Source organism: Equus przewalskii, chromosome 29 (genome assembly GCF_037783145.1).
Source record: "Equus przewalskii isolate Varuska chromosome 29, EquPr2, whole genome shotgun sequence".
Taxonomy (NCBI): Eukaryota; Metazoa; Chordata; class Mammalia; order Perissodactyla; family Equidae; genus Equus; species Equus przewalskii.
The window spans coordinates 24,321,918-24,345,828 of NC_091859.1; the positions used below are offsets into that span (position 1 = coordinate 24,321,918).

At 35.1% G+C, this 23,911-nt stretch overlaps 1 protein-coding gene and 1 pseudogene across 41 annotated transcripts in view; one reads left to right on the forward strand and one right to left on the reverse strand.

Annotated features, from left to right (window-relative positions):
- ANKS1B (ankyrin repeat and sterile alpha motif domain containing 1B) overlaps positions 1-23,911 on the reverse strand; it is a 1,029,975-nt gene that overhangs the window by 583,060 nt on the left and 423,004 nt on the right. The gene's annotated exons all lie outside the window — the stretch shown is intronic.
- On the forward strand, positions 1,761-13,391 carry LOC139080330 (glyceraldehyde-3-phosphate dehydrogenase pseudogene; annotated as a pseudogene).

Sequence of the window (23,911 nt, forward strand, 5' to 3'; positions counted from 1 at the left end):
GAAGCATAATTAAGGTAGTTCCACTTTTTTTATTCTTTATATAGTCAAGGAATTGGTGGCATTAGATATTGTCCTCAAGAACCATATGCTGGAATTTTATCATCAGAATTAAGTAAAGTTATATAGAACATTTTCCAGGATCTAAGAATCTGCTTGGTATTTGAGGTGAACTTTGATTTTCTTTTTTAAAGATTTTAATTAATCCCCAAATAGCAAGAAAAGTCAATTTAAACATAAAAGTTAAAATCATGGAGTAACAGCAAATATAATCTATACCTTTTGTCAGTAATGGATTGTTCCCTATAGCAGTTTTCTGGGTTTTTTCCATAGTTTTAATTATATTCACTTTTTTTCCTGCCTAACAGAGCTTATAACATTGTCCTTTAGAAAAACTACAGTCTTTTTGGCTCTCATAATTATGCACATTTCCTAAGAATCAATACAAGTTTTCTTACTTTTTATTCTTCTTATCCATATTACTGAAATGTTAATAATGTCCTGTAATAAGTAAGAAGAGATTAACTGTAATCACCTTACAATAAAGTTTATTATACTTTACTTTCCCCAAAGTACAATAAACTTTTGGTTTACTAATGTTTTCACTGCCCTCAAACACTTGTTAATTACTGTATTCCACAGATTATTTTCCTGAAAAACATTCAAGTTACCCTGTCTCCTCCAGCTCATCATACTTTTTAAAGTAGATATCATTTAGCCTATTTCTAAAATAGACAATGATATTTAAAATGTCTGTATTTTACAGAGTTTTTTTAACATAAGGGGTGCAAGTTATCACAATATGCTTTATTCTTTCACCATTGCAATATTTTTATGAAAGAGGTTGAGAGGCATAAATATTATTATACAAGAAAGTGCAAGTCATTTATTATTATGACACATCAATTCAGTAATAGAATTCAAATTAGTACCCACAAAGGACTTAGTTGCTTTTGAAGTATGAAAGATTGAGGTTCAATATCAGGCTTGGTTTCTCATGAAATGTCTGTCCTTGGGGCTACTGAATCTCAATTTCACATTTGGTGTTCTTTCCACTAGATATATTACAGTAATTAAAAGGCATGAAATATGACACTGGCTCCAGTGGAAACACATTATGTTGGTTTTGTTTTATTGCATTGTGTTGTGTCTCACTTTGTATATACGCAATGGACCAAATTTATATAATATTCCTCCTTTTCTTCTAAATATTTCTTAAATACATGTTTCTGAACCTTGACAACCCAAAGTTCTAATTACATTAGAAACACAATTTGTTATGCAGTCATGAAAGCAAACAGGCTAATTTTTGCTACATTAATTCATTCTACAAATATTTGCTGAGAGACTAAATTGCAGATACCATGGTAAGCCCTGTGACAGATGTAGTTGCAAGATGGAAGGAAGGGTCATTCAATCCACATTGGGCTTTATGAGAATTTGAAATAAACCTCCTTTATTTTAAACCACTGAGATTCTGGGTGTGTCTGCTGTGGTAGCTAGCGCTATTTACCCTAACTAGCACAGAATGCAGTGACTCATAGAGGTTAAATGATTTACTTAAGATTATATAACTTTTATCAGAAGGGCTTAGATTAGAAGGAAGGTGCATGTGTTCACATCTAGAAACAAATTTATAGTGCCTCAAAACACAAAAAACGGAGGGAGGATTAAAAAGAGATATCTATGTGGAGAAATGAACTAACAGAAATGGGAGAAAAGAACAGAGAAGGTAGTGATATTAAAAATGGAGATAAAAGAGGATGGGTTTCATTGCTGTATCAGCAGTTGCTGGGCTGGCCAGGAGCACCAGGGTTGCAGGAGCAGGTGACCAAGAATCCCACCCAATAAGGTGGGAGATGGCGGGAGGTGGGATCATAGATGAGCCAAGGCTCCAAGCCCCAGCACGTGCTCCATTTTCCCACAGACTTGGCTTATAAAACACAAATTCAGAGGTAAAAATCATTAAGAATTTTTGACAGATACCCAAGAGCACTAAACCCCAAGCATGGGGCCCTTCTGAGAGCAGAGTCCACTGAGACTGCCATCTAACATCCATGAAGCCAGCACCATCTTAATTATTACCTTAAAGGGACTCATGTGTGACTTTACTGGTGTCACATACTGGATGGTGTGCATTTCCTACCCTTATTTTGGATTCTCTTCATCAATCAGTACCTATTACCATAAGAATGTCTTTATGTTCTATAAAGATATAAATGAAACATAACATATTCTGATCCAACATTAAGAATTTCACTGCATTTCTGCAACCCAGATAGATATGATTAATGTATGAATAAAATGAGAACACATTATTCCTGACGAGGATGAGATTTAGTTAACGTGTATATTTACTTCCAAATTTTCTCTGGATTGGAATCTAAGTTTAAAATATCCACTTTTATGTTTCTTTCTCTGTTATTTTCAAATTATTTAAACTAATGGACATTTTTTAAATCCACTTACTTGGATTTAAGTGGATTTTAAATCATCTGAATTCACTTACTTTAATTATAAAGGGACCTCATCAACCTCTTAATAAAATGTCAAATAGGACTAGAGGGACACTCTGGTGTCAGTACAAAGAAAAAATGGTGCTAGCAAAAGTCAATGCTGATATTAAATTATCCAAGCAAAATCAAGGTTAAAAACGAGTTCCCAGAGAAGATGGCTGAATGTAGAAGATTAGCAAGTGACATCAATAGAAATATGTGAAGATGACAGACTTTCCAGACGCTGGCCCATTGAGAAATTATATGAAAGCAATGTCTTGTAAAGTCATTGGTAATGAAATTAGATGTCTTCTTAAATACTTTCAAAAAAGGGGATGAAGTGGGGTGATGAAAATGGGAAGCTAGACCAGTAGTATTTTCTTTTAGAAATTTAATCAACCTGGAATATTGCATTTTTCACCAAAATGATAACCTACTGTCCCAATACCATCATTTCTTCACTGATTTGAAATGCCACCTTTACCATATACTAAATTTCCAAATGTAGACTGGGTTTACATGTCTCTACTACATTCCCATTGATCTACTTGTCTATTCCTGTGCTGATACCATACTCTCTTAATCACTGTTGTGGCTTCTCCTACTACTGCTAGAGCTCCTAGTAAATGGATATTGGCTCTCTGATCCTCCTAGTTTTATATTCCGAGAGTATTCTACAATTTGATGTTCTAAAGCACTTTCAATAATTTGTTCAAAAAATACTACTGACTATCAGCCATGTGTCAGACAGAGTTCTAGGCTCTGGGGATACAGCAGTGAACAAATAAGATAAGGGATGACATTTTTAGGCACTTTATTATGACTTTAGGAGTGATGATCCTATTTTTAATTTTCAAAAACTTTTCTTGTTTTCCATGTATTCCATTCTAAAAATAGCGTGATCTTAATTTTATGAATTCAATAACATTTCAAATCTTTCTAAGGATACTGATTATGATCTTTTTCTGTCATTAATTCTGTTTTCTCAGAAGTCCTTGACTTTGTGCATTGGCCTTGGTTCCTCTCTTTTTGGTTGTTAATTTTCCTCAAATATCTGGTGTTCTTGGTTATCCATTTTTGACTGTCTAAAACACTGCCCTATTTCTCTCTCCTGCCCCAATTCCCACTAGTTGCTTCAGCAGACTCTTCATCTTACTTAGATAATCATTACCATATGGTAGGAAATCAACAAAGTTAATTGCTCCATATAAGATCCTGAGTTTCTTTAATCGCCCTGACCAAGTCCATACCTTTTTTTTTATCTTTCAGAAGTTACCAAATGCCTGTGATAGAACCACTCGCGCTTTTCATCACTGCTATGGACTTGTTATTTTTATATGCATTTTACCATTTTAACTGCATGTAAGGAGGGAGAACATGTAAACAGCTGGGATCAGTTCACCATCTTGAATTACAATCCTCATATTTCTCTGTCTTGATCACTTTTAAAACAGTACAGAAAAGGGATTTGAAGCAGTCCAGACAACTCAGTGGGGGTAGATATTATTGAACTTTTAATTAAAGATGTCATGCAAATTGAGAACAATTTATATTTTCTTTCTTTTCGGTAAAAGGAAAAAAAACACTTTAAAATGGGGTACAGTTTTTTGTCATAAATATAGAGTTAATAAGATTAAGATTTGTTCTAAATATGTAGAACTTCTGGGCTTCAGGTAAGCAAAATACCATTCCTCTGCTATAGATTATGGCCAAATATAGATTGAAAAAAATGTATTACTACCACGAGGGAGTTAAAGTGGGTGCGAGTAAATATGAAGTACTTAAGAGGAGTACACACTCTTCTAGGAACTGGAGATATGTTATCTCATTTAAGCCTATAACATTGGTATTAAAAGTAGCTCTTACTCTTTCCATTTTACAGTGAACTTGAGATTTAGAGATAGTCTCACAGTTAACAACTGGGAGAGCTGAAATTAAAACATAGGTCTACAGAATTTCAAACTGATTGCATTCTTCCCTCTAGAACACCACACTATAGACAAAGCAAAAAGAAGTAAACATGAAGTTACAGGTAGAACCAACAGCCTAAGAGCTCTTGATTTTCTCATCTTTATACCAATGAGCAATTTTCCTACTCTTCCGTCTATTGACAGTATTGGCTTTTTTAAAAAAAAATTGTGATTTTAAAGGGTATTAAAGAAAATACAAGTGGGTGGGAAATAGGAACAAATAGAACCCCATTCTTCAGTGTATTAAACTCTTACAGTCATCAGATGTCTTATTAAAATAAAGGCAGACATTTTTTTAAATCTTTATATTTTCTGCTTTCATCTCTTCATTTCATTTTTATATAGAGCTATTTGGCTATGGATTAACATATATACTCATCTTCTATTAAAAGAGACAGATTATAAAACTATTAGTATATTCCTAGTATTTAACATATAGAAGCATGAATATAAAGTTTTAAAATGGAAAATGTATAATACATGTTTCTTCACATGAGTTAGTTTCTTCACACAAGTTATTCAAACCTGAATTGGAAAGACTACATATAGCCATGAGAGGGTCATAAAAGCTTTGGTTTTATTTGATAAAAGTATTATGTAGCTCTGGATTCAATGTAGATATTGAAGAAGTGGAGAAGAGCCTCTTGACCTCCAAACCATGAGGTTTGTTCTTATAAAAGCTTTTTCCAGCATTAAAATAGTCATGACTATCTTTCAAAAAATATTTTTTGAATTAGGCATTTCAAATATTTATGCAAATATTTGAAACATAATATTTCAAAGATGCTCAAGTCAAATTCAAATGTGTCCAAAATTAAAAATAAGACCAGTTTTATTTCCCACATTTAGGTTCTATTTTAAAAAAATAATTTTAAATGACTTGTTTCAGTTTAAGAACAGCAGGAAGTAATTATGCAATGGATTATAGAAGATATATTCTGAGCAGCCAAAATAGGAAATTCACTTCACTGTGTGGGTGAAAGAAAGAAATTTTTACAAATAAAAGTGCACGTTGCTTTTTTTTCTACAACTCAATTTTTTTAATTAAATTTTTTATCTTGAGATAATTGTAGATCCACAAGTAGTTATAAGAAATAGCGCAGAGAAATCTCATATGTCCATTTCCTAGTTTTTCCAATGGTAACATCTTGAAAAACTATAGTACATCACAACCAGGATACTGACATTGATACAGCTGAGAAAACAATTCCATCCCACAAGGATCCTTCCTGTTGCGCTTTTATAGCCACACCTTCTCTCCTGCTCCCACCTCCTCCTTAACTCCTGGCGATCACGAATCTGTTCTCTATTACTATAGTTTTGTCATGTCAAGAATGTTTTACAAACAAAATCATAAAATATGTAACCTTTTGGGATTGGCTTTTCTCACTCAACATAATACTCTGGAGATTCACCGAAGCTGTTGTGTGTATCAATAGCTTGTTCCTTTTTATGCTGGGTAGTATTCAATGGTACGGATATACCACAGTTTGTTTAACTATTCATCCACTGAAGGACATCTGGGTTGTTTCTAGTTTTCAGCTATTATGACTAGTGCTGCTAAACTATTCCTGTACAGGTTTTTAAGTGAATATAAGTTTTCACTTAGCTGGGATAAATTCCCAGGAGTGCAAATGCTGGGTGGTATGGTAATAAAGTGCTTAATATTTTAAGAAACTGCCAGAGGCCAGCCCTGTGGCATATTGGTTAAGTTTGGCACACTGCTTCAGCAGCCTGGGTTTATGGGCTTGAAGCCTGGGTACAGACTTATACGACTTGTCAGCCATGCTGTGGCAGCAATCCACGTATAAAGTAGAGGAAGTTTGGCACAGATGTTAGCTCAGGGCTAATCTTCCTCAGCGAAAAAAAAAAGAGAGAGAGAGAGAGAAACTGCCAGACTATTTTCCAGAGTCACTGTGCTATTTCTCATTTCCACCAGCAATGTATGAGCTTCTCTGTATCCTTGCCATCATTTGGTGTTGTCACTATTTTTTATTTTAGCCATTCTGATAGGTGTGTAGTGACATCTCATTGTGGTTTTAATCTGCATTCCTCTAATTGTTAATAGTGTTGAACATCCTTCCATGTGCTTATTTTCCATGTGTATATCCTCTGCAGTGAAATGTCTCTTGATGTTTTTTGCCCATTTTCTAATTGGATTGTTTGGTTTTGTACTGTTGAGTTTTGAGCATTCTTTATACGTTCCAGACTCTCGTCCTTCATCAGGTACGAGGTTTACAAATATTTTCTCCAGTCTGTACTTGTCCTTTCATCTCTTAACAGAAGTTTTCACAGAACGAACAATTTTTAATTTTGATGAAACACAATTTATCAATTTTTCCTTTTATGGATCATGTTTTTGGTGTCAAGTATAATAACTCTTTGCCTAGTTCTAGATCCGGAAGATTTTCTCCTATGTTTTTTTCTAAAAGTTTTCTAGTTTTACATATTACATTTTAGTCAGTTATCCATTTGAGTTAATTTTTGTATAAGGTATGAGACTTAGGCCAAGTTTCAGTTTTTTGCCTACGTATGTCCAATTACTCCAGCACCATTTGTTGAAAAAGTTATCTTTCCTCCATTGAATTGCTTTTGCATCATTGTCAAATACCAGTTGGGTATATTTGTGTGGGTCTATTTCTGGGTTCTCTCTTCTGTTCCACTTGTCTATGTGTCTATCCCTCCACTAATAATATCACACAGCTTTCAGTACTATAACTATAAAATAAATCTTGAAATTGGGTAGACTAATTCCTCCAAGTTTATTCTTCTCCTCCAAAATTTCCATTATCCTAGTTCCTTTACATTTCCATGTAAATTCTAGCATAGTCTTGTATATATCTTTGAAAAATCTGCTAGGATTTTGCTAGGAATTACATTAAACTTGTATATCAATTTGGGGAGAATTTACATCTTTACTATATTGAGTCTTCTAATTCATGAAAACTGTCTTTCCGCTTATTTAGATTTTTTATTTCTTTCATTAGTATTTCGTACTTTTCAGTGTACAAATCCTGTATGTGTTTTGTTAGATATACATCTAAGTGTTTCTTTTCTTTTTTTGTGCGTGATTATAAATGGTATTGTATTTTTAATTTCGATGTCTACATATTCATTGCGAGTTCATAGAAATAAAATTTATTTTTCATGTTTATTTTGCATCCTGTGATCTTGCTGAATTCACTTATCAGTTGTAGGAGGTATTTTGTAGACTCCTTGGGATTTCCTACACAGGCAATTTATGTCAGCTGCAAATAGGAACAGTTTTATTTCTTCCTTTCCAACCTGTATGCTTTTTATTTCCTTTTATTTTTTTAATTGCATAGGCTAGAACTCCCAGCACTATTTGAATAACAATGGTGAGCAGAGTGGACATCTTCATCTTGTTCCCAATCTTAGAAGGAAAGCATTCAAATTTTCACCATTAAGCACAATGTCAGCTGTAGATTCTTTTGTAGATGCTCTTTATCTAGTTGAGGAAGTTGTCTCCTACTTCTATTTTTCTGAGAGGTTTTTTTTAAAAAATCATAAATGGACCTTGAATTTTGTTGAATGCTTTTCCGGCTTCAATTAATATGATTATGTGATTTTTCTTCTTTATTAATTTTCAAAAATTGATCCAGTCTTATATCTCTGGAATAAACTCTAGTTGGTCATGGTGTATAATTCTTTGTATATATTGTTGAATTCTATTTACTAATATTGTGTTAAGGAATTTTGTCTCTATATCCATGAAGGATATTGCTCTGTAGTTTTTGCTTTTTGTGTTGCTGGGGGGTTTTGTTTGTTTTTGCTTTTTTGTACTGTCTGGTTTTGGTATCAGGGGAATACTGGCTTCATAAAATGAATTAGGAAATTCCTCTTCTGTTTCAGGAAAAGATTGTTTAGAATTGGAATTAATCCTTCTTGAGATGCTTGTTATAATTCTCCAAACCACGTGGGCTCAGAGATTTCTTTTTTGAAAGATTTTTAAATTATGAATTTAATTTCCTTAATAGTTATAAGACTATTCACATTCTTTTTTACATTGAGTGAATTGTAGTAGTTTGTATTTTAAGAAGAATTGGTTCATTTAAGCTAAGTTGTCAAATTTATGTGGGTAGAGTGGTTTGTAATATTCCTTTATTAACCTTTTGATGTGTACAAAGTGTGCAGTGATATTCCCTGTTTCATTCCTGATATTGGTAATTTGTGTCTTTCTCTGTTTTATTCAGTTTCAGTTTAAGAACAGCAGGAAGCAGTTATAAAATGATTTACAGAAGATATGTTCTGAGCAGCCAAAATAGGAAGCACATATCAATTTGTGTGCGAAGGAAGGAAATTCTTTACAGATAAAGGTGCAGTGTGCATTGCTCTTTAATCTATCAAAAGTCATTCTGCTTTCTAATTCTTAAATTACATCATTATTTTACTAATAATAGGTCTCACTAAGTACATGCTGTGTCAGGCAACTTACATATATTCTTTTCAAGTAAATATCACAACAACTCTTCAAAAGTGAATATTATTACCACATTTTACAGATGGGGAAATTGAGATTTTTCAAAGGATGCTCCGTGACTTTCAAATCTAGCACTCCCAATGCTTCAAAGCAATGCATACACTTTCCATTGCACCAGGCTGCCTTTTCTTTATAATTGCCCAAATGTTTTCCTAGATAATAAAAATAATGGTGCTTTTTTGTTTGTTTGGTAAGTAAGAAAACGATAGTTTCAATAGCCATTTTCCCCAGGGTATTTGTAAGGGCAATTGTCATGAGGGTTATCACCAAGAAGTAAATAAAGAGTAGACAGAAGAAAGAAGTTAAGGTTTAAACCAGAAAGATGTGACAAGTACTTATGCAGGTAGATTTAATAGGATATGAAGTTTTAAGAATAAGTACATAGAAAGTCCCTTAGAATTAAACATCATCAGTGTCATAGGAATTGACTTCACAGGACAATAGAGATTTTTTTAAATGAAGTATTCAAATTAATTTTAGCTAGTAATTCCAACTCTTTTTTCTACTAAGTATTTTTCTAAAACATTTGTCAAAATGCACATTAATAAAAGTTTTTCTTTTCTCCCTGTCCCATCTCTGGCAAAGGAATATTCAAAAGGCTGATAGCAAGGGATATAAGGATATAAAGCAAATGTTAAAAAAAAATGCTATAAACTGAGTAATCTATCTTTAAATAATCAAGAATCGGCATGATTTATATATAAACTTTGCTCAGATTTCCCTTAAAGAAAGAAAATCATTAAGTTCTGAAACAGTCTCTAACTGTGAAATCCCTTCCTTCATCTTTATATCAATGAGCAAACTCTCAATTCATTAGCATCCTAAATTCAAATCACCTGTATGTTTTCTACTAGTTCCTACGGGCAAAACTTACTGACACTTGTTTGCAAGACAGAATGGGATTTGGAGCAAGATAGAAATGGATTAAAATCCTAGTGCTAGTATTTAAAGTTCAGTATTTGCATCTATAAATGGGAATAATATAACCTGCTGTGTAGAATTATTTTCTGAATTAATTGAGATATTATTTTCTGGATTAATTGAGATATTGTAAATGAAGCATTAGGATAATGCTGACTTCAGAGCAAAGGATAGAGAAATATTTATTTTCTTCTCTTACTGCGAGATTCAGCATCGATGGGGCCTGACTGAAAGAAGACATTGATGAGTTAAATCACAACACAGCCCTCTTAGTAACTGGCAGAATCACCAAATTAAACAGAGAAGACAGTGGGAGGACTCTCACTGATACATTCTAATATGCAGAGCTGAGAGCTGAAGGGAAAGGGGGATAAGCAGGTTAGAAAGAAAATGTAGCACGTCGACTTATTTTACCAGTATTTAAAAGAGCTTCCCTGGAATCATAGCGACTGCTTTAAGCAGAAAGCTGTTGTGGTGGGGGTCTCCAGAGGGAAATAACCTCTCTAAACTGCCACCTGATTCTGATTTGGAGAAGTGAGGGCTCAAGACAATGATGGACCATGTTGCTGGCAAGAAAGAAAAGAAGGTGTGCTCCAAGTAATCTCTATTACTCCACCACGGATACGGAGTTTTAGAAAGCATGGCATTAGAAAGTCCAGGAGTTTCTGTGGTGACTTTATCAAGCAAAAATTTAGGAGGTTGTTAGGAGTTTGAATAGCATGCACCGGACAGCAGCTTTGGAGAAAGAAGTCAGTCATCAGATACATTTTGAACTCAAACAAAACATAAAGTAGGATATAAATGTTCTCTGGTGCAGTGGCTCACCAAACACAGAGAAGAATCAGCAGAAAATAATTTCTCTGCTGGGACTGCTCATGCTTGGCTGTGTCATCTTCTCCACTTACCAGATTAAAGAGGAATAACCAGTAGTAAGCAATATTAACTAAAGGACAGACATAGTTCCTTCCCTCATAAACCTCTATTCTAGTGTAAAAGATAGATGTGGAGAAGTGAAAAGTGATATGAAGAAGTAGAGGGTGTTAGGAAGACATTTAATGATGAATCTAACCTAACTTGGGGTGTGAAGAAAGACTTCTCCAAGGCAGTGACATTTTAGCTGCTACCTGAAGGAGGTGTAGAAATTAGCTAAGCGAACGCAGCGTGAGTGGCATTGAAATGAAGTGTCCAAGTCAGAGGGAACATCATATGCCATGATCCTGAGGCAGGAAGAAAAATAGAGACAGCACATGTATGGAACAATAAGGTGGTTGGTGTGTTTGGAAGACAAAAGGCGGGGAGGGGGTGCAGAGTAAGTGTGGGTACCTCTTTCTAGAAGTTCGTGAAGTGAAAGAACATCAGTATAACTTCAGAGCTAAGGGAGACATTTCTGTGATGGCATTGACTTGAGGATGTTGAAAGACTGATGGAAAAGAGATGATAAACAGAGAGATGTCAAGGCAGCCCTGATGGCTTAGTGGTTAAAGTTCAGCATACTCTTTTTTGGCAGCCCAGGTTCAGTTCCTGGGCAGAGAACCACACCACTCTTCTGTCAGTAGCCATGCCACGGCAGTGGCTCACACAGAAGAGCTAGAAAGACTTATAACTGGGGCTTTGGGGAGGGAAAAAAAAGAGCAGGAGGAAGATTGGCAACAGATGTTAGCTTAGGGAGAATCTTTCCCAGCAGAAAAAAAAAAAAAAAATGACGTCTTAAAAAAAAAAGAGAGAGATGTTAAAGAGACAGGAACCAAAAGGAATTGAGAGAGCAAATTTCCTGAGGGGTGGAACTTTGAAAATACGTGGGAAGTTTGGTTTTAGAGAGGTAGAAGGATACTTCCATTTTAATAGCATAGAGGAGGAAACAATGGGTTCAGGGAGGTTTTACAATTTTTTTGGCAAAATGTTGAGGTAATTTCTGATTGATGACTTTCAATTTCTCTGTGAGGTGAGGGCAAAGTCATTTGTCACAGGCCAGAAGGAAAATTGGGCATCTGAGAGAGTAGAACTTAAAAGTCACTAGGAAAGTTAGTTTGCAGGCCAACTGGAGAAATTTAGGTCTGCTGAGTAGTGCTAAGGCCCAACTGAGACTGGGAACCATGAATTTATCATGTTAAATTAATATTATGAATTGATTTATTTCTCTATATAAGTATTTTTTCTATTTTATATGGAAATGACTTGTTTACTCTTGCATTTTATTTACTGATTTTGTATATATACATATATATGTATAGATAACAAATATTGCTTTTGTATTTATTTCAGTGCAATATTATAAGCAGGGAAATAAGGTTTGTTGTTACTACTATATGTTTATTATGGGTTTTGTACTTTATCAACATAAAAAATCCTGTTCATTCCTAATGCTTTTTATCTAGAATTCTACTTTGTCTGTTTTAAATATTTTTGACAACTGCACTTTGTTTTGCACAGAGATAAATACTTTTTTCACATTAAGTTTTTAGAATTTTTCTTTCACTTTTAAAAATGTGTCATTTGCAAACATCTTACAGTTAGAGGTTGCATTTTGATGCAAGAATCTTTTTTCAAAATGGGATTAACTCATTTACATTTACTATGATAACTGCCCTGTTTAATCTTACTTCTGTCATCATATTTTATAATCTTTATTTTTGTTTTTGCTTTTTTGCTATTTATTTTCATTTTCTTTCTCTTCCTTTTCCTTCCTCTCGCCTTCTCTCCTTTCCTTCCCTCCTCTTTTTCTTCTTTCTTTCCTAAATGATTTCAATATCCTAATTGTTGTGCCATTAGTAGTAGTTGTCAATTTCCCCATGTCACCAAACATTGTCTTATCTTAAGGATTATTTGGGAAATATATTGGAACCTATAAATCTATAATGTGCCATAGATATCGTCACCCCCTGTGACCCCTTTATTGACTTCATTTACATGGTCTCCATTTTCCAGTATGATTCCCCCACAGAAGTAGAAGGGCATGATCAAGGCTGAGAACCAAAAGTGTGTGTTAAATGGGAAGCCCATCCCCATCTTTCAGAAACAATATTCCAACAACAGCAAATAGGATAATGCTTGTGCTGAATGTGTGGTGGTATTCACTGGTATCTTCAACACCCTAGAGAAGACTGAGGTTCACCTAAAGAATAGAGCAAAAAGGGTCATCATTGCTGCCCCTCTTCAGATGTTTGTGATTATAACGAACTGTGAGAACTGTGATAACTCCCTCAAGATTGATAGCGGTGCTTTCTGTGCCACCAACTGCTTTTCCCACCTGCCCTGCCAAGGTCATCCATAACAACTTCAGCACTGTGGAGGGACCAATGACCACAGCCCATGCGACCACTGCCTATAGAAGCCTGTGGATGGCAAACTGTGGTATGATGGCCATGGTGATGCCCAGAATGTTATCACTGCCTCTCCTGACTGCTGACACTGCCAAGGCTGTAGGTAAGCTGATCCCTGAGCTAAAAGTCCATTGGCATGGCCTTCCAGGTCCCCACAGTCAACATGTTTGTCATAGATCTGACCTGAAGAAAGTTGCCAAATATGATAACATCAAGAAAGCGGTGAGGCAGATGTAAGAGGGACCCATTAAAGGACATCCTGGAGTGACACTAAAGACCAAGTTGTCTCCTGTGGCGTTAATAATGATTTCTTCTCTTTTGCCTCAGATGCTGGGGCTGACATTGACCTCAAAGACCACTTTTTAAGCTTTTTCCAGGTATGACAATGAATCTGGCCTCAGAAACCATGTGACTCCTGGGCTCCCAATCTCAGCAAAAGCGCCAGAGGAAGAGAGACCTTCAGCTGCAGTGGAGTCTTTCCTCATTTTTATTTCTCAATTCAGTGAAAATTTCCCATCCCTGATACAGTTTCTATCCAAAGCTCCCTGAAAAAGGAAAGGGATTTGGAAAGTATCTATCATCAGTTCCATGCACTATAGACTGTATTTTCTAGCAAGGAAAACAAATGAAAGAATATTTCTTTGCTGACTTAAGATGAGAATGTTCCAGTGAATTAATCAATCATGGATACACAAGCAGGCATTAAAAATTATATCATATGAGAATATTTCATATTATGAGGAAATCTGAGAATATATTCTTCAGGTAGAAAAACAAGTTAAATCAATATATTTATGTGGAAAAAATCTAATTGTTAATGATAATTATAACTGAGGGGTGATTTTTTCATTATACATTTCTGAGTATAAGTATTCTTTCCGTTATATCACACTGTATATTTTCAGTTGCAGGCTCTTCATCAGACAACACCAATTTTCAGGGATTGTTTCTCTAGTTAAGATAAGATTTTCATGAAATATTTCTCCTCTAATTTTATGACTATTGCTTGATTTTGGTAGAGTTCTCTTGTCAGAAGAGTTTTAAAATGTGGGCAACAGAATGAGTAAGGAAATTGGAGTCATCAGATGTCCTGGCAATATGTATATATACATACTCACACGCATATATATTCCAAAATAAATTAATGCTGAAGGCAAAACAAAATAGATTAAATGAATAAAAAATTCCAATTTTTAAAGAACTCAAACCTTCAAATTCAGTGTCAAGTGAAAAGAGGGATAACAATAAACTACTCTTAGTTTTTAGGGTGGGAGTGGGAGATGTAGCTCATTCTTAAAAATTCATGAAGTATCATGAGAAACTTTCCAGTACACAGGAGAGGTTAATTCAGGAAAAAAGAATCATAGTGAGAGTAGAGAGTAGAGGCACAGGCATTAAATTAAGTTTTAAACTGTTCAAAGGAATCTTTAAGGGGTTATTGTCACATTTAGAGTTTTTGCATTTATTCACATCTTTAAACTTTTTCTTGAAGACTAATATCCTCAAGCTCATGAAACTTATTTCTGACTATTTCTTTAGTCATTCTTTAAACAAAATTTGTAGAGTACCTTTCCTTTGTAGGAATGAGGAGACAATGTGGGCATTGTATTCACTGTTTACGGATGTCAGAGAAGGCATCCTTGAGAAAAATAATGTCTACGTGAAGTCCTGAAGGATGAATAAAAGGTAGCCAGACCAAGGAGTAGGAAATGGAGAATGGACAAGTTTGAAGGAGAAATGTTGACATATGTTTAGAAGGAGAATGCTGCTTCAGAGGAAATAAAATGAGTCTAGAGTTGGGATGGGGTGTGTATGTACAGAGAAGAGGAGAGGAGAGAGGCAAAGGATGTTACTCTAGAAATGGACAGGAGCCTGGTCATAAAAGCCTAGTAAGTTTGATGGCTTTAAGTTTGATGAAGCAATAGTGATCAAACCTGCTTTAAGGGTTTTAAAGCCAGGTTGTGAATGAACAGTTTTGGGAAAATGGTATAGCACTTAGAGAAACAATCTAGGTTTTACATTTCCTATTTGATTGGAATAAATTTTTTCTCCTGTTCAGGTAGCAGAAGCAGATTTGGACAACACACACACACACACACACACACAAAGAACAAGGAAATGGTTAAATTGCCCCTTTTATACACATACACACATATATATTACAAATTTGCAAATAATCAATATATGAAGACTCTATTTTATAGTTAACAAATTAATATTTTTAAAGTTAACATATATGTTAACTTTATGTTTATATATGTCAACTTTAATCATCATATGATTAAATTAGTTTTTAAAAAATTAATCTCCTAAATATTCTATCTTCCATTCAAACATAAAATTTTTTGCTATTAAAATAGTGCTGCCAGGGCCGGCCTGGTGGTGTGGTTAAGTTCACTCACTCCACTTTGGCTGCCCATGGGTTGCTGGTTCAGATCCTATGTGTGGACCTACACACCACTCTTCAAGCCATGCTGTGGCAGCATCCCACATACAAAATAGAGGAATATTGGCAACAGATGTTTCCTCAAGGCCAAACCTCCTCACCGAAAAAGAAGGTGCTACAATAAGTACATTTTACAGATTTTTTTCCTCTTTCTGAGCACTTCATTGGTATGAATGAGAAATTACTAGACTAAAAATAGTATAAATATGTTTTATTTTTATTCACATTACCACAAAAATTTATAGAAACATTTCCACCACCAGTACATGGGAATGCCTATATCACCACGCCTTTACCAAACATTGACCATGAGGATTTTTATTAAAAAAAAGTTTTCACCACTTCTTAAGCTAAAATGTTACAATTTTATTTTGAATTTCTTTTATATGCTTAAACATTTCTCCTTTAGTTTATTAGATATTCATATTTTTCTTTGTTGAATCTTCTATTCATACTCTTTTCCTTTTTTTTCATGGACATATTAGTCTTCTTTGTGGTCTTATAGAGAGTGCTTTGCATATTAGCGTACTCAGAGTTCTACTGCTTATTATAAACATCTGTAGCTCATTTGTTACTTTCCTTCTATTTTAATCGGGATTTTTTGATGCAGTATAGCTTTTAGCTTTTATGCAGTCAATGTTATTTATCTTTTCCTTTGGAAATACTTTCACAGCTTTTATGTTAAGTAAATGCTAGTGTCTCTAAGATTAAGTTTGAAACATTGACAGCCAGTGTCTCTACCATTTCAATCATTTTGATAGTTAATAGAGAAATGACTGCTGAGCTAATCATTTGTAACTGTTCTGAGAGAAAGGAGAAACAAGAAGAATAAGGACGAGAAGATAAGAAAATATCTCTTTTGGAGTTGTTATTAATCACTGTCAATATTTTCTTAGAGTACATTGCCTGAAGTTTGTTTATATAATCTAACTTGTTTAAAATAGTCTTTCCTCTCATATGTTTTCACTAACCTAATGATCATCTTAATTTATCTCATGTATAATTTCAATTATTATGTAGATATCCATTTGTGTTGCTATCTTTGTAGCATTTTTTATGGAATCCAATGGAAGATGCAAGACAGTTTTAGAGTGTTTTTCTGATATTCAAGAACTATTTGAGAGAAAAATAATCTTAATTAAAAAGCAATATGGTTTAGTACTTGACTCAATTCAATTTAGGATTTATGGCTGGCTGTCTTATACAACTTTCCTAAGAAGTCCTGTCAAATTACATCAGTTATACCTATGTCCACTCTGCAAATAGTTATTGCCAAGCTCTTTGCTAAACACTAAGAATCAAAGAAGAGGAATTTCACAAACTAGTGGGAGATCACTTGCAATAGCTGCTTTTATAAAAAGTAGTGGAATTAATATGTTTTCCATAAATTTTTCCCATTATAAGACTTATATAAAAATATTATGGAAGTACACACATAATGCTTAAAGGAGCATAGTGGAAGAGCTAGAAACCCTTTCATCTAACTATCTACTTGACATCTAGAAGGTATCTCAAACTTTACATAACCAAACTAGACCTTTGACCTTTGCTCTCCAAGCATAGCAACACCAAAACAAAACAAACACACAAAAAACTCTGGATTTTCACCTATAAGTCACCATTTCAGTAACTGGCACAATGATTTTCACAGTGGCTCAAGCCATAAACCTAGGTGTGCTTGATTCATATCCTATGAATTTGCCCCCTAAATGCAATTCAGCAGTAAATATTACGGATTTTGCTTTGAAAATGTATCTCAAACCTCCACTTCTCTCTACTTCCACTGCACCACCCTGATCCAAGCAACTCTCTCCTGGACAACTACAACAACTTCTAATTGTTTCCCCTGCTTCCACTTGCTGTCCAGAAGGTATTCTCTAGCCAGAGTGACCCTTTAAAAATGTAAATCAAATCATGTCACATCCTTGCTAAAGCCTTTCAATGACCTCTAGTCATAATTGGAGTAAAATCTACAGTTCTTACAATGACCTATTTGCCTTTCCATCTTCCTCAGCCTCATCTCAGATGACATTCCCCTAACCCACATGCCTTTTATCTATTCTTCTATTACAAATTCTTATCATCATCAGGGCCTTTGTATTTCTATGTCATTTCCCTGGAACATTCTCCCCCGGACTTTTTGAATGTCTAGCTGTTTTTCTTTATATGTTCCAACTCAAATAACACCGTCAGAGAGGCCTTCTCTAATCTAAAGTACCGGCTACTCTTCCAGCATCTGTTTTATTCTAAGTTAATTCATAGCATTTATCACAATATGAAATTATATTATTTATTGTTTATTTGATCACTGTATATCTACCTCCTCTGGAATATAAGTTCTTTGAGGGAAGGGTTCTTTTTTCTCTTACTCACTATTATTTTTCTGTACCTAGCATGAAGCCCGGTATATAGAACACACTCAACAAATATGAGTGAAATGGATGAATGGATAAGGACATCTCACTGGAGATGGAGTGAGAGAGTGTTATGCTGTGTGATGCTGGGATCCTATCGTGAAGGAAAAATAGATATTAACCAGGAAAAGAAAGAGGAAAATGCATTCTGGATTGTATCACAAAGTATGAGAGAACAAATTTCCTTTGGAGAGTTGCAAGAGTTTAATATGATTGCATATTGAGGATGGTGGTCGTAAGGAGGAGTCCAGTGCCAGAACATAAGTGGAATTTTGTGCCTTTCTGAGGAGCTTGGATGTTACCCTGAAGGTAATGAGAAGCTTGGAAGGATTTTATAAAGGTGAATAACATGATCAGGTTGACAGTATAAGATCACTCTCCATCCAGCAGGAAAAGTCTGGTATTGGGGCACAGAGCCCAAGCAAGGTGAGGAGGATATCCTCACAGAAGAGAAGCCTTCCATGGGTGTCACACACCTGGCAGAGTTTGGAGGGTGTCTGCAAGTGAAAGGCAGCTGGAGTGGAGAGTCAAAGCGCTGTCAGGGTAAGGAGGGGATCCACTAAGAGTCAGCCTGATGTGGGGAGGCAGAGCACACAGAAGGAGGAGGAGGGTAAACTGAGTGGTGCATATCATGCTCTGAGCAGGGTGAAGATAGTGTAAGGGTGGGCTGGCATGGGGAAGAGAGCCCAAATGGGATGAGGCAGGTGTCCATATATGGGAATGGCCCTAAATGGGTATTAGGGCCAGATAAAATAACTAAATACATTAAAGATAATGGAACTAGGTTTCTGACTATCAGAGAATAAATTATAAATATGGAATTAAATTCTGTGGTGTTTACATTGAAATCACATTATCACTATGGACTCATATTTTTCAATATATGTAGAAATGGATATAGAAATACTGATGTGTGTGCATATATATACTTGTATATACACACCCATTCCCACATACATACATACGTATACATACTGTGCATACATCATCTAAATATTCCCTTGCTCTGCCCACTGACAGGGCCTTGGAACAGTGACATCCCAATAGCATTAAATATACCTAGTGCCTAAATCTTGGCATCTAGTTCCCATTTTCGACTAAAGGGAATAGAGCTTCTTAGAGAAATGGCTGATTCCATATCTGGGACTGGAAAAGTATATATGAGATAAGCCTAGAATATCTAGTTGTTCCAGAAAGCAAGGAAGAGCTCAAAGAATGATGGAGACATATCAAAAGGACGCAGGAGGGCTCCCTTTGGCAAAATAAGGAATAAGTGAAGTATCAAAACAAACAATGATAGTAATGGAGGATAACTCATTGAATAAAAGAGTAAAACATGGGTCTAAACAAACATATAAATAAATGAAAAAATTGAATGTTTTATGAGAAACGGAATCTTAATAGAGTTTCAAAGTACTTCCCCCAAAATGCTTATAAATTACACAAAGGAAAGGGTAAATTTACAGTGGAGAAGCCTGGGAGACACAAGCTTAATCAAGTGATCAAAGTGAACATCATCACAAATAAGACAAATCAAAATCAAGTACGAACTGATAGGATGCAATAAAAAAAACCCACAAGAAATACAGAGTCACTTCTGGAACTTTCAGACAAAGATGAACAGCCTCAATCTAATTATGAGGAAATGTCAGATAAACTCAAATTGAGGGACATTCTGTGAAATAACTGACCTGTTATCTTCAGGTGTATCATGGTTTTAAAAGTCCAGACAAAGACTGAGGAAGTGTTCCAGATCAAAGGAGATTAAGGAGAAATGACAACTAGACACAATGTAGGACTGGATCTTTTTACCACAAAAAATATTATTAGGACAAGTGATGAAATTTGAATGAGGTTTTAGGATTAAATGGTAGTAATATATCAAAGTTAATGATCTGATTTTCACGGTTGTTTTCTGCTTATGGATAAATGTCCTTGCTTGTAAGAAATAACATGCTAAAGTATGTGGGTCTGATGCAGTATCAGGTCATCAACTTACAAACAGTTCCAGGAAAAAATAAGATCTTTATACTGTATTTCTAACTTTGCTGTAACTTTTTGATTGTTTCAAAATATAAAATAATAATAAAACATGATTACTCTGTGAGAAATGTAAAAGAAAAATTAGAAGCAGATAAGAATGACAGCAAGAAAACCATTATGGGAGCTATTTCAATAAGCAAATTAAGAGAAGGTGAATTAAGTGGGAACAGAGATGCAATGGGAACAAAGAGGAATGCTTTGGGAGATATTTAGGAAACAGAATTGACATGGTTTAGCGGCTAATTAGATTTAGGGAAAGAACAAAAACAAAGAGTCTAGGGCAACTCAAATTTCTGGTTTGGGAAGGTAATAGATAGTAGTGCCATTAACTGATATAAGGAAGGAAGAGCAGATTTTTGGAGTAAGTATGATGATATCTGGCAAGTAAGTGCAGTGAGTCTCATTAGCTGAACATTCTAGGCTACTTGACCAAATGAAGTATACCTTATTATCTTGTTATTAAGCTGAACTTGTATTGTCTCGCCTTCTATTTCCACAAGAAGGAGAATTCCATTAGAGTAACATTCTTGGCCTGTACTCCCACCCTTCACTCGTATCTCCCCTAAGGAGTCAGAGTTACTCAGCTGTAAAATGACTTTGGGGAAAGAACTAAGTATGCTCACCTCTGCCCCTTCTGGGTTTCTGCTCTTCAGAGCCAACATGTCAGCATAATGTATACATTTTCTGCTCTTCTGTGCACAAATCACCTTGTAGATTGTCTAGCTATGCCAGTGATGGGTTGGGATGTATGTCTAATTCAGAGGCAAAGCTGGAGCAAGCCACATATCTAGAATCACATTGTCTAATCAGCTCTATCAGTAATTATAAAAAATTATGACATTTGTTTTTAATTTTTCTAACTCCTACATCCCATCTCTCAATTGGTTCTGAATCTGGGAGAGGAAGAAAGCAGCATAGTTAATTTGTTTCCTAAACCCAAACAGTTACGCAAACTTTTTTTTTTTTTTTTAAAGATTTTATTTTTTCCTTTTTCGCCCCAAAGCCCCTCCAGTACACAGTTGTATATTCTTCGTTGTGGGTCCTAGTTGTGGTATGTGGGACGCTGCCTCAGCGTGGTTTGATGAGCAGTGCCATGTCCGCGCCCAGGATTCGAACCAACGAAAGACTGGGCCGCCTGCAGCGGAGCGCGCGAACTTAACCACTCGGCCACGGGGCCAGCCCCGTTACACAAACTTTTTTAATCCTCATAGTGCCTAATACAAGGCTTGAAACAAACTTACTGAGTTGAATTCAATCAATGTAAAATAGAATGATGCTAAAATAGTACTGTATTATAGTAAAAAATATAGATCCTTCTAATTACTTGTTTTTCAGTTTTAGGTATTTAACACCACTGATTTAAAACTTGTTTTTCAACATGGTACAATAATAGTATACTTATTTACTTTTCCTCATACATAAAATAGGAATTATAATGGCCCTATTATCCCACATGGTTGTTCAGAGGATTAAGTAGACAATGTATACATACCACTCTGTAACATACTAAATGAATGAAACATATTTATTGCTGAGTCAGTATGCTCCCTTTCTCAACAGAGTGAATTTGTGCAGAATGAGTGGGAAAATCAAACCAGAATGGAACTGCTAGGGTCGGTTATAAAGAAGCATATCAAATGACCTATATCATGTTTTCCAAATTCTGCTTTGTGGATCACTAGTTGTGAAAAATGTTAATGGGTTTCTAGCAGTGGTAGTGGGGAAAGGCTATGAAAAATCCTTCAGTGAGGAAAAGTGTTTAACTCTGTATTTCCCCAGTATATTTGACCATGGAAACCTTTTTTTTCTTTTCCCAAGAACGTTACTCAGAATGAGTATTCCATAGAGATTAGGACATTACGCTTGAGATGAAGAGAGTAGAATATCTGGTTTGGACTTCTTGATTTATTAAAATATCCAAATTGTGAATTTGGCATAACATTAAGTCAAAGAACCATAACTGCCTTGTTCATCTTATCCTGCTCCCTGGTTGTATAGCTACCACTTCATCTAGCTAATTCCTGCGTAAACATAAAGCTCAATTTGAGTATCCCCTTCTTGCCCTTTTCCCAACCATATTCAGTTAATTAATTCAAATAATACTTATTGAGCACTAATTATGTACCAAGTACTGTTCTACATGCTGGGATTGAGTATTTAATAATAATCATCATAATGATACAACACAGTACTTATTCTCATGGAACATCCATTCAAGTTCCATGGAAGAAATAAGTTCCATAGGAAGAAAGACACTAAACAAATCAACACAAAAATACTAATTCAGGAATGAAAAATGCTATAAAGAAAAAAATCGCGTAAAGGAGATAGAAAGTGAAGTGGTCAGTGGCTACTCTATATTTAGTAGTCATAGAAGGCCTCTCTCGTAAGGTGGCATCTGAATAATGACCTGAAGGAAGAAAGAAAATGAGCCATGTGTGTCTCTGGGAGAAGGACTTTCCAGACAAGTCTATGGTAAGTACAAAAAAACCTCAGGCAGGAGCTATTTGGCTTATCTGAGGTAATGCGGGGAAGATGGCATGGCTGGAGTAAAATGAGATAGGTAGAGAATGATAGGCGATAGATTATGAAGTTAAAAAGAGAATCAAATTATATAGGATATTATACGCCTTTACCATGAGTGAGATCAGAAGACATTGGAAAGTTGAGCAGATGAATAACATGATCTGATTTATATAAGTCTATCTGCTGATTTGCAAAAGGATAAGGGCACAACAGTCAAAAGTCCAGGCAAGAGATGTTAATGGCTTATATGAAAGGGACAGAGAAGAGATGGTAAGAGCATCCTGATTCAAGATAAATTTTGAAAAGAAAACTAGAGGAATAATTTAAAAATTTTTTAATCTCAGGACCCTTTTACATCCTTAAAAATTATTGAGAACACTGAAGAGTTTTTGTTCATGAGGGTCATATCTATAAATACTTAATATATTAAAAATTAAAACTGTGATACTTTTAAAACATAAGAATACACAAGTGTACATTTCATAAGCCGCCAGAGCTATGATTTCACTACACATCATGGTGCAATGATGGAAAACTCCATCGGCCACTCATGTACAAATAAGAATGAAAAAGCCAAAATGTCTTTGTATTATTATGAAAATAGTTTTCACCTCACAGACCTTCTGAAAGGGTCTTCAAAACTGCCAAGGGGTCCCAAACCACACTTTGAGAATTGCTGGCCTAGAAGGTTTTCAGATGCATTGGATGTGGGGGTATGAGAGAAAGAAAAGAATAAAGGATGGGGTCAAGTCTTTTAGCCTGAGCTGCCATAAACCGAAATACAAAGTTTAGTGTTACACATGCTAAGCTTAAGATGCTTCTTAGACATTCACTTGAGATTTAGAGTAGCTGGCTGGATATGAGCCTGCTGTTCAGGGAAGTCAGGGCTGGAGTTATAAACCTAGGAGTAATCAGCATATAGATAGCATTTAAGGCTCTGGAACTGGATGTGAGTACAAAGACAGTGAGTGTAGGTTGAAAAGAGAAGAGGTCTGAGGATGATCCCTGGGGCATTCAATCAATGAATTCCATCAGTGAAATTCCAAATGTTATCTGTTTAAAGCAGTCTCCCTCAATTGATTAAAAGTTCTTTAGGTCATTTTCATATTCAGATCTCCTCTTATGACGACCAGTATACAGTAGGCACTCAACTATGTTTATTGAATAAATAAAGTAACAATGTGCTATGTGGTACTTTCATTGCTAACTTCTGCAAATTTAAAACAGGCAAGATTAGGAAATTGAAGGGATTAGCTTCAGATTCATATATTAGGTGCA